Here is a 12,248-nt window from a genome sequence, read left to right as displayed (position 1 = left end):
AGTCACTCACCAATGACTCATCGGTGGGTTGCACTAATGTTTTTCTCATCTGTGCCAATTTTATGGGTCATTAATAAACTCATCACTACTCCTGCCCTAGGCGCTAGTTTGGTATGAGGAGGACATAATTATAGATGCTGTTTAGATTGGTATGAGACAGAAGTTATTATTGTATAGATAGATTGCACACGTTGACACACACATGGAAAGTTATGATTATGTGAAAGCGGCTGAAATGGAATCTAGTGTTGAATGTTGAAGAAAGTGACCAGGACCATTAATGAGATGTCAGAATGTTCTGACTGAGCTGATGTCATCATCAAGAGTTTCCCTCTCAAGATCCCCCTTTTGTTTCCTGTGCTTCTTTCTGTTGTAGCGATCGCTTCTGCTCGAGAGCCCGGAGACTTCGAGGCACCACAAAGACAGAGCAGCTCCAAGCAAGCGGCCGCACACACCTCCAGACGTGGAGACGTGAGACATCTGGGCCAGCCATGGCAGATCCAGCCCTCACAGATGCCTGATGCACTTTGATCTTACCCAGGGTGGGTAGGCTATCAACTGGGGGGTGTGTGTGTGTGTGTGTGTGTGTGTGGTGGGGGGGTTCTTGGCTGGAATTTTGGTCCAGCACAAGGCAGCCAGGGAAGGCCAAGGAAGAAGAAAAGATAGACTGTGGCTTTAGCAACGGCAAGAATGAAAAGACAAGGATGAGGGACACAGGCGAAGGATGAAAGGGTTGGAGAGGAAGAGGAGTGGAAACTGAAATATAGATATATATATGAGAGTCGGATGATGAAGGGCTTGAGAGGAAAGAAGTGGAGAACAGACAGGGTGAAGGCGATGGAGGAACTGCTGCCTGTGACTGTCTCCTTTTGCTCTTGGGGCGCTGAAGCAACACTTATGTTCTAATAAAGACCTGACAGGTGTGAGGAGGACGAGAAGAGGGTGTGGGGGAGAGGGGGTAGAGGGAGAGAAAAAACGCAGGATGGAGAGAGAGAGACATGGTGAGAGAGAGACATTGAGAGAAAGGATTGTTTTCAACTTGGATGGTGCTTACAAGAGTTAAAGTGTGTGTGTGTGTGTGTGTGTGTGTGTGTGTGTTGTGTGTGTGTGTGAGTCATAGACTGACAGTCCTGCACCATGCATACTTCCCCAGGGAGAAATGAGCCAAAGGCTTATAGCCTAATTAGTAGAGCTTTAAGTGCTGTTTGAGTGTGTGTGTGTGTGTGTGTGTGTTGTTGTGAGTGTCAGTTATGTCACATTTCCATAGCTGACAAAATAAGCCTGTCCATTTGTGAAACGTGGCTACTCATTTTTTTCCTTATGCGCACTGTTGCTGTGGTCACTAGAAATTAGATCTGTTGGTCCTATTATGTTTAATAGACGTACCATTTTTTCGTCTGTGTCACTGTCTCTCTGTCTCACCGAAGAATTCACACTTCACACTGCTGTCTGTCCAGATATGTGATTGGTATTCGCCCAGCCAGCCAGGCACATCTTGTGCACCAGCTCAGCACAGAGCTCTTAGTGAAATGTCAGAAATCCCTGTGGGTTGGAAGCTGCTGATTTTGATTGCAATTACTGGTGAAACTAGTTGATTTTCACATCCTTAGTGCCACTCCCACCCAACAGAGGAAGGCTCCAGATCAACTGGATCTCTCATTCCACCGGCTAAGAATAGATGCAGCAGTCCCTGGTTGGAGGAGGGCAAATCGCGCGCGCACACACACACACACACACACACACACACACACACACACACACACACACACACACACACACACACACACACACACACACACACACGATAAATGCATACAATAATAGAGTAGGCTATGTCAGGTGTGATGAGTGTGTGTGTGGTTTTGCTCATTCCACTGCCAGTAGGAAGAGTTGAAAGTGGATGATGAATTAGGAATAGGACGCAAAATGGAGTCTTCTTGAATAACATAAAACAACATGCTTTTATGCAAATGACACTGCCTTGTGGGAGTGTGTGTGTGTGTGTACTAGTGTGTGTGTGTGTGTGTGTGCGCGCTTGTGCTTGTGCTTGTGTGTGCTAGTGTGTGCATGTGTGGCCATGGTCTGACCTGCTCCTGCCGCCTCTTTGCTGTGATCAGAGGAACGAGCCTTCTCTTTGACTGCCTAATTAGTCTTGGGGAGTTTCAGTGCGAGTCTAAGAAGTTTGGCGGCGAGTGAGCTTTGCCAGACGGGGGTATATTTGTGATGGGCAAAGCTGAATATAAATCAGCACCATCAAGTCAGGCTGGATCGTTGGCCCCCTCTAGACCTGATTGAAAGTGGTGCAGTGGTGGATAGTAATGTCCTTCGGCTGAACAACGATCCACCTTATGCATTCAGTCAGTCAGTCAGGACATAAACTCCCATCACTTGTCCACTAATACCATTAGGTTTTATCTCCTTAAAATACACTCATTTAGGAGAGTATGTAGGTGACCGCAAATTGAGCTTATTTTTAGCCATGCTTACTACCGTAATGCTAATCTTGAACCTTTGTGTGTTTTATTCTGTGCTGGCCTCTGCCTGGTCTATGCTTTCATTGGGTCTTTGCTGGGTCGAAGTTCACACAGAAGCACCTAAACTGACTTTGACCTCCTCTCTCACACACACATTTCACAGATTCACTGCATGTATGGGATTGTGGGTCTGTATGTGTGATCCACATTGTCAGGTGACTGCCTTGAATAATGCATTTTCATTTATTTCTTTGCCACTGTGGGAATTCAGACTGTGGTGTGTGTGTGTGTGTGTGTGTGTGAGAATAGTGACACCCCCCCCCCCCCCCCCGCATCACATCACATCGCATGCGTACATCCTTTCTCTTCCTCTTGTGTTTTGTGCTGGACTCTTGCATTGAGCACGGGCCAGTGACAAAGCCGTTGGCGTAGGGAAACCACAGCAACACTGGTGAGCGGCCTACTGCCTGCTGTTGCTATTTCCTGAAGCAGGAGGTATCCATCTCAGCCTCTCTCTGTCTTTCTCTCTTTCTCTTTCTCTTTCTCTTTCTCTTTCTGTTTCTCTCTCTTTCTCTGTCTCACTTTTCTCTTGTCTTCTCTTATTTTCTCTTCTCCCTTTGTCAGTCCTTCTTACTCTCTTCCTGTTCGTTTCACATTGTCACTGGAGTTCCTCTGTTCTCCTCAAGTCCAATTCTAGTTGCTGAGGCAACCTTGCAAGACAGTGGGAGAGTGTGTGTGTCTGTGCGTCTTCTTAAATGAGGTTTATACTTTGGTGTTCTATTCTATTTGCTGTCCTTCTTCCTGTTCTCTCTCTTTCTTTCTCTCTCTCTCTCTCCCTCCCTCAATCACACAGCTCTTCATCCTGACGTTCCAACACTATGTGGCTTCTTGGCCACATCTTAACACTTTCAGTTCAGCTCCCCAGTGGACACTTCTGTTCCTGTCTGACAATTTTGGACCATCTCCTTCACATTTAGTTTCCTCTTCCATACCAATGTCTTTTTTCTCTCTCTCTCTCTTCTCCTCTCCTCTCCTCTCCTCCCTCTGGTGTTCTCAATCATCCCTCCTCTGCACAGCTGATGTCTCGCTCTGCTGCTCTGGGGCCGTATTTACAAAGAATTTTAAGGCTAAAAGTAGCTCCTAACTGGCGAATTTAGGAGCAACTCCTAAAAATAATGGGTGTGTCACTCCTTTAGGACTCCTAATTTTTTTCACTAAAAGTAATTCGTGAAGCGTTTTAGACCTAAAAGTAGCACCTAAGTCTGGCACAGCTTAAAAGAAGTCGAGAGGACTCCTAACTTACTAAGACCTATTCACAAACCGCTTTTTGTGGCATTTCACGTCGCAATGTTTTGAAATCCTATGTGGCTACAGGAGCTTCCAGTCGCAAGGAAACAATTTTGCATTGTAGGCATAACTAACTGATGCAATAACGCCACCAACAACAACCAAAACTACTCATTGTCAACATGTAAATTAAATGTAACGTTTCATTGTGAATCAAATTAAAATATTCTCCTCTTTGCAAACGTAGGCATAGGCTATGGTGACAGATTAATTGAATAATGTTGCAAAGATACTGCATCAATCCGTATGTTTCATTAGGCTACTTCTTTTTCCTTACTCTTTATTCATTTAGGCTAGGCCTTTTTATTCAGTTATTCATCATCTTCCGTCCTTGTGTAGCGCACGCATTCTCAGACCTGTCACCTGTCACTCATTATCGTAAGGGAGGTGTTTGGAATCATTCCCGCGTAACAATCATCAGCCAATCAAGGTGGTCACTTCAGTCAAGCTTGTGCATGAGTAATGACGTCATCCATAGCAACGAAGACTCACTCTTAGTTTAGGAGTTATCATTTTTCCTTACTAAGAGTAGGTCTGAAAGGCTTTGTGAATAACTTTTCAGAGTAAACTCCTAGCTAAAATCTTTTAGTGCGATTTAGGAGTACTCCTAGTGGTAAGATAAAAGGCTTTGTTAATACGGCCCCTGGTGTCTGGGGTGATGCTGAATGGATGTGGGAGGTGGATAGCAATGTGCAGCGCTCTAATTGGTGCATTAGAGAGTGTTAATCTAAAACGGGTCCCGCCACCTCGTAATGGTTCCAATCTAAGCACTGTTTTATTCTTCTGCTGGAAAGTTTCACTCAGAAAGTTAGCTCCAAAAAGTTCAGGGAAGGACATTTGAGCAAGGACAGGATTTTTGTCAAGGAAAGAGTTTTGTGGGTGGTGTTTGGTGGTGGTGGTGCTTTAGAGCTAAAAGAGATGGAGGAAAGTATAGTGAGAAAGTAACAAAAGACTATTGTGGGTGGGTGTTTGACAAATTTAAAATGTCACCACTTGTCTGTCTCACCTCTATGTTGCTACTTCTTGTGTGTGTGTGTGTGTGTGTGTGTGTGTGACATTGGTGCAGAAGTCGGCTTATCGGCTTGGCATTTGGAGAGCAGAGGAGTTGGGGTTAAAGTTAGCTGCCCCCTCTGATGATTCCCTCTGAGAGCCCAGCATAAAGACCAACAATAAGAGGAAGACGACGGAGAGCGAAGGGACAGACAAAATGTGTCGAGGATGGGATTCTTTTTGGTGCTGACCTTCAGTTAATGTCTGACGGTGTTTTGTTCCCAAATATTTTGCCTCTCTTACAATTTTGTTTCTTTCTTTCTTTTCTTGCTGTTGTAGTAACTGTTAGGCTCACTATTAGGGGTGTCACGATTTTTCTCAATCTCGAACTTCGAACGCAAAAGTAAAATCGACGATGCAGCCACACCCCCAATGTCATGATTAGCATGTATGGCAACACGCCTACACGTACGTGCTGAACTGCGGCGTCAACACATTTTTGGCTGCAGTCAGTTAAAATATACACATCAACCTACCGAAATTGAAGCCCCTCTTGCTACTCTGAAATCACCGGTGTGGAAGTATTTTGTCGTTAATTTACGTCAATTAACACTAACTTAGCCTACTCAACTTAGCAAGTGAACAGATGATCTAGTTACAGTCCAAAATTACTTTAAGGCTTAAAATGCACATTGATAAGTACATATTCCATGAACACTAACCTTGGGTCTTTTCAGAATGTGCTGAAACAATCATTATCATTCTGTGTTGTTTCATTTCACTATGTTTAGCCTAATGTTTGTTCTGTTTACATTACAACCTCGCGGTTGGAACGGTTTCAGAATAAAAGCCCCCCGAAACAGAAAAGGAAAAGGCCAAAAAAAAGTCAATAACATATAAAGAATGCATTAATAGAAATTAGGGATGTAACGGTATGAAAATTTAACCTCACGGTTATAGTGACCAAAATTATCACGGTTTTCGGTATTATCACGGTATTTTTAAAAGCGTGTTCAATATGTTCAGAAAGCACTGATTGGCCTACACAAGCTGAAATAGTTTCAAAAAATGTCCCGTTCACTTTTTCATGTTTAATTGGCTATGTGCTTATAGTTTAACTTACCCTACCATGACTTAGAGTTTACTATTTCTGCTATTTGGATCCAATGAGTGAGACCAAAGTAAGTGTTCGAAATAAAACTTTAGGCTACTGTATTCTCCTGATAACGTGAGTGGAGTGGATTTAATGTGGACGTGAACATAAAAAGACGCAGAGTGGCTACATGATACAGTGCACGTTTTGCGGTGAAAATGTTGTTTTAAAATCAGGTGTAGCCTAATCCGAACCGCAGTTAAAACCATCAATTGGACAACAGAATCAGTAGGGTACCAGTTTTATTTCATTGTACCAGGCCTACTGTATGTCAAAAGCAGGCTCGGATGAAGCTGGTACGGTGAAAACGGTAATTGTTATCGTCAACATTTTTATCGCGGTTTACCATTACACCGGTAATCGTTACATCCCTAATAGAAATATTAAAAAAAAGATCGAAAATCGAATCGTGACTTTAAAATCAAAAATTATGATTATTATTATGACTATTATTGCTAACAGTCTACAACAACAGCAGCTGCTGCCAAAGCTAAAACCAAACACAACCAAGAACCAGAGTACAGAAACAAACAGGTAGACAGGCAGTACAGAAATATTCGACCAGGATGCCAAGTGCAAAGACGGTTGTCCTTGTTGCTTTCCAGCCGTGCTGTAACCATCCCCTTAACTCTGAGGTAATTGGACTGTCCATGGTGTAGCAGCGCCAGGCTGGCCGGTGTCCCAAGATCCATGCTCAGCAGTCTACTGTGAGCAATGACCGCAAGCCTAGAGCTGACACGAGCTGAGCTTGGTGTATAATGGAATAGATCTGGCGGAGTGTATGTATGTTAGCTTGAACATGTGTTTGTGTGTGTGTTTGTGTGGCAATCTTCAACTCAATGCAGTGTAGCTGAGACTACTGCTAACCCTCCAGTCCTGCTCTCTCTCTGTCTCACTTGCATACACACACACATACACTATACAAGCATAGTCTCTCTCTCTCTCTCTCTCACACACACACACACACACACACACACACACACACACACACACACACACACACACACACACACATACATACATACATACATACAATAGGCACACAGACATAATCAGCTTAAACAAAAGTGCTTGAAGAAGCCACTCATTTGCGATGTCTCAGCAGTACATTAACTGCAAGCTACACTAATGCAGCCCCAGTGCACTCATTAGAAGGGAGCTCAGTCCTTTGAGTGTATTAGGGTGTGTGTGTGTGTGTGTGTTTGTGGAATGGTGTTCCTAAGGGTCTGTTTTATGTTATCATTATGAGTATGGATGTTCACTGTTTATCTGTGTGTGTTGGAGAGAGAGGGAAGGGTTTCTAAATTTACGAGGTTGTGCGTAGCTTGCCGTTTCTGTGTTCGTTTTGTAGTCATTATGTGGTATGCTGTGTGCGAGTGTGTGTTAAGGAGGGAAATGGAGTGGTATGGCGTTTATGTTAATAGTTTTAAGCGTGTGTGTGTGTGTGTGTGTGTGTGTGTGCATGCGTATGTGTGTGCATGCGTGTGTGTGTGCATGCGCGTGTGTGTGCATGCGCGTGCGTGTGTGTGTGCATGCGTGCGTGTGTGTGTGTGTGTGTGTGTGTGCGTGTGTGTGTGTGTGTGGTAATTGGGAGCCAGAGTGACGTGGGGGCTCGGTGAGCGGTCGCCTCTGTCGCGGGGAGAAGAGCAGACGGACGGAGCTGAACTTATTAGCGGCGCTGCCTCCACCGCTCCCTGCTCGGCTGAAAAGAGCAGTGCTCTCCTGTCTGGACCTCTCCTCCACCTTCTCTCTTCTTCCCTCCTGCTTTCTCGCGCTCTTTCTCCTTCTCCATCTCACACTCTGTCTCTCGCTCACACACTCTCTTTCTACCCTTCTGCCTTTTCCTGCTTTTGTGGAGAAAATGTCTTCATGTCTGTTCTGTTTGCCTTCTCTCCCTCTTGCTCGCACACACACACACTATAATATGGCAATATTCACAATGGTCTATCTCCGGTTTGTTGAAGCAGTGGTGCGTTTTTAACCCTGTTACGTTCCTCTTCAAATAATGCTGCAGTGCATTTACATCTTGCTGTTTTAATAGGCTTTTCCAAATGCTTTGAAATTGTGTTTGTGAGCGCTAGGCCTGCACAAAAGAGAGCGACAGAGCATGTACAGTATACCATGACTTACTCCCTGCTAGATCACACTTGAACAACTTGAACTGAATGTAAAGTGTGTGTGTGTGTGTGTGTGTGTGTGTGTGTGCGCGTGCACGCTGTTTAGCTCCCATTGGACTGCTAGACACCCACTCTGCCTGTGTGCGCGCGCGCATGTGTGTCCAACTGTTGTCCAACAGCTGTATTTTCAGAGAGACAGGGTCCGTGTCTTCCGGGCAGCACAGTAAAAGCGAATGTCTTTCTGTAGGGCTGGAGTACACTTGTTCATGTTTCAGCCTGAAATAGAGCTCGACTGTGACTAACTGTTGTTCTGTGTGGACGCTATTCGACCTGTTGTAACCGAGGCTGCTCTAGTCTGGTCTAGTCTAGGTGGGGGAGCTCAATGAATCATGGGAATTTTTAAAGGCCTGATTCTGTTTCCATACAATACACACTCAGCGAATTGCTCCACTCTCGCCGAGTTGCCTGCTCCATGGTCCTAGAGGTCCTCCTCCTGCTCCGAAATACTCCAGTGTTCATACACAATCCAGGCTCTGTACACAGACATGGTGGCGCTAACTGAGACCTTGATTCCAGTCAATCAACACAATGGCAGGAATGTGTTTAAAGAGCTGGAGAGAGACCTGGAGAGTCAGGGGAGGAGGTGGACAGGGTCCATCAGCCTGTGGTGAGGCAGCAATGTCCATAGGACCTCTCTTATTGCAGTGACAGCATGACTCATTTCAGAGGAAAGCTAGAACCTAATTGACTTTTCTGAAGTGTGTGTGTGTGTGTGTGTGTTTGTTTGTTTGACATAGAAAATGGAGCATAGCCTTTTGCTCCCAGTTTAATGTGTTTGGCTGTCTGTCTGCATTATAGCCTTAAACACAGCGGCACACACACACACCCCATTGCTCTTCAAATGCGTAAAGTCAGTACGATATTGCGTGGGAGAGAAAGGGGGTGGGAGCCGTATTCTCGGGTCAGGTCCCTGGAGGCTTAACCTCCTGTCAGTTGTTTTTGTTTGTGTGTGTGTGTGTGTGTGTGTGTGTGTGTTGTGTTGTGTGCATGTATGTGGGTAATCACAGATGTGTGTTGTGGTGGGGCGGTCTGCAAACAACGCTTTTCCTTATTTAATTAACACAGGAAGCACTCACTGCCTCCCAGCTCTCACAGCCAGCTCTCTCTCTTTCTCCCCTCCTTCCACCCCCTCCCCCTCCCCCTCCTCCTCCTCCTCCTTCTCCTCCTTCTCCCCTGCCCCCTCTGCCGGCTCGCTTGCTTGTTCATTGGAGCTTGCTCCTTCTCTCACACGCTGAAGGCTTTTGCACAAATGACGCCGCTTGCATTGCTCCTGGCACCTCTCCTCACCATTGTAATTGTTTGGGGGCAAAGCCATGGAGGAGAGAGTGAGAATGGAATGATTCCTCCCTGGAGGAAGAAGGGAGGTTTGGGTGCGAGGGAGGGGAGGGGTTGGAGAGAGGAAAAGAGAGAATGGAATAAAAAAAAAGTGGGGTATGGAGAGGTGGAGAGAAAGGGAGCAAGCATGGGCTGGAATTGCCCTGTGCTGGTGGAGGTATCCGGCCATCTGGGGAATGTTCTAGAGAGTTAGGGCAACTGCATCTGAGGCCACCCAATCCATGTGCCTCTGCACAAACCTCACCATTTTAAAACACACCACACTGCAGAACAAAGCAGGTGCTGCCCCCCCCCCCCCCCCCCCCCAAACCTCTCTCTGTGCACATGTGTGGATGAAGAGATATTCTTAGTTCCACTGTAAATATCACAGATATCATGGGCAAACACTTGCATGAGCTTGACTGACATCCTGCTGGGAGATGTTGGTGATGTGTTTGCTTTTCCTCTATGTTTACTTTTGCACACACACACACAAACACACACACACACACACACACACTCTCAAGTGTTTGTCTTTGAACAGCCACAGTAACAAGAAAATGTACCATGCCCAGTTGCACAGGTGGATCCCAGGTCAGCAGTGTTCATAATCTCTGTGTTTACATAAGGTGAGGAGACTTCTGGTTTCCTTATTCCACTGCCTATTTTTAACAGTCACGCCTTTTGACAAGGTGACTGACATGCTGTCTCGGCTCGAAAGTTTCATCGATGGGACCTGCAGTAATGTGTTGAAGCTCGGATAATTAAAGCGGCTGATAATGATGGGCTCTGTGAATAAGCTGAAGGAGCGTACACACATCCCATCTGTCTCTTTCCGCTGTCCATCCTAAAGAGAGCGGGGGTGGGGGCATGGGGCTTCATCCAGCACCAGGCTGTGCTCTTACTGAGATGAAGGGTTACCGGCTGGCTGTCACTGCGATAAAGTTGTGTGTTAAAGCAGCGGGCCTGGTCGATAGAACACTGTCTGCACTGTCCGAGCGATTACCCAGGTGTAGCAAGGATCAGAAGAACCGATGGTGGTGCTACCTAAGGGGATGTGGACTGTGTGTGTGTGTGTGTGTGTGTGTGTGAGAGAGAGAGAGAGAGAGGATGAGATGAGAGAGAGCGGGGTGATACACCCATTCTGAGAGCAGTCACAGACAAGAGCTGTCTTTGTGTTGATTGGGTCTTTCATGAGCGCCTGGGCTCCAGCTAATAACAGCCGAGGTCTGAAAATGCTTTTGAAATCCACTACATCAGGGCTGGATAATTGAGGAGGAACGGCGGGGGGAAAAAAGAAAAAAAAACGTTACCTGGCAATGTCAAACTCAAGGACGTCATCCCTTCCCAAAATAAAAGAGGAAAACAAAAAAGCTCTACCCCCCCCCCCCCCCCCCCCCCCCCTTATTTTCTGAAGCAGGCTCAGCCTGCCTGCTTCTCATTTGAATAAAAAACACGACCCTAATGGTTCACAAGGGAGTCGGTCCCTTTGTTGTTTTTATGGGGACGGCGGCTTCTGCTGTTGATGGGCGACGACCATGCTGAGTTCTGCCTGCATCAAGCAGAGGTTACCACACATTAAAAAGGGACCCGGGAGCGAGCCTTGGGGAACCCCGGGTCACGCTACCAAATTAAAAATTGGGCCTTTGTGACCAAAGGCAGCGGTGTTAGCAAAGCGCTAAAGCGTGCCCCAGGACTAGGCAAGGGGCCTCTGGGCATCGCTAACATGCTTTTACTGCATTAGCCTGGTGTCAGCCTCTGGACAGGCCGTGTGGTGGAACGGTCATGGGTTGCGAGAAGGGAAAGACGAGTCATGAACCAGAGACGGTCCCATTGGGACCTCAGTCTTACCATTATTCGAACAGTGCGTTAATAGGAATTGCAGCTCGGCTGTTTTGTGTGTTAATGCTGTAGTTTAAAGGGGATACCCCCCCCCCCCCACTCCCACAGGAGGTGTACCGTGTCACGAAATGCATTGTGGGATTGTAGTGGTGGTGTGTTTCAGGGGGAGCAAATGACTATGGATTTCTGGTGCTTTCCACCGCAATTACGGAGGCAAGGTGAGCAGCGAGTGGCTGCCTCAGTGGGCTGGAGGACCTTCAAGGAAAGCGGAGGAATAAAGTGAAGTGAGTTAAGAAAGGAGGGGTAGGGTGGGTGACTTAAACGACTGCTACACACTCCCGCTGCATTTGCATTTTAATTATAAGGCGCATAATTAGGGGAGTGAATGAGCCGCACTAGCTCACTCTCCTTCTCTCTCCCTCTATTACTTTCAACCCCATCTCCCTCCATCTTTCCCTTCGTGCTGCCTCCTCTCTCTTTCTCTTTCTCTTCCTTCACATACCCTCCACCCACCCATCCACCCACCCACACACACACACACACACACACACACACACACACACACACACACACACACACACACACACACATACACACACACACTTCTTTATTTTCTCACCAGGCTCCTTCAGCCATTCCCCCATATGCTTCATGCCTCGTGCCTTCCCATCTCGGCCTCAGAGGACTTGGGTGCAGACAGCCTCCGTTTTAATTTCTTTTTTATTTCTTCTCTGAGTAAGTGGAGGCAGTCTCAGTCTCAGGTCAGTGCTGCAGGAACACCTCCAACGTTTCCTGCACAGCCCTCAGCTCCTTCGTAACAGCCTCAGCCAGTCTCACTGCTGTGTGTGTGTGTGTGGTGTGTGTGTGTGTGGACCGGCTGACCCAGTCATCGCTGAACAGAAAGGGCACTAGTCAGACTATTTGGTAGGTGCTGTAAAAGGCTGCCTGGGG

At 46.5% G+C, this 12,248-nt stretch overlaps 1 long non-coding RNA gene across 1 annotated transcript in view; it reads left to right on the top strand.

Annotated features, from left to right (window-relative positions):
• The window catches only part of LOC121704579, a 37,842-nt gene that overhangs the window by 17,618 nt on the left and 7,976 nt on the right, over positions 1-12,248 (top strand). Inside the window, exon 2 of the long non-coding RNA XR_006030593.1 lies at positions 377-542. This is a non-coding gene — a long non-coding RNA (uncharacterized LOC121704579). The remainder of the gene's footprint in view (positions 1-376; positions 543-12,248) is intronic.

This window comes from Alosa sapidissima, chromosome 3 (assembly GCF_018492685.1).
Source record: "Alosa sapidissima isolate fAloSap1 chromosome 3, fAloSap1.pri, whole genome shotgun sequence".
NCBI classification, from domain to species: Eukaryota; Metazoa; Chordata; class Actinopteri; order Clupeiformes; family Clupeidae; genus Alosa; species Alosa sapidissima.
This window is presented reverse-complemented; position numbering and strand designations above follow the sequence as displayed.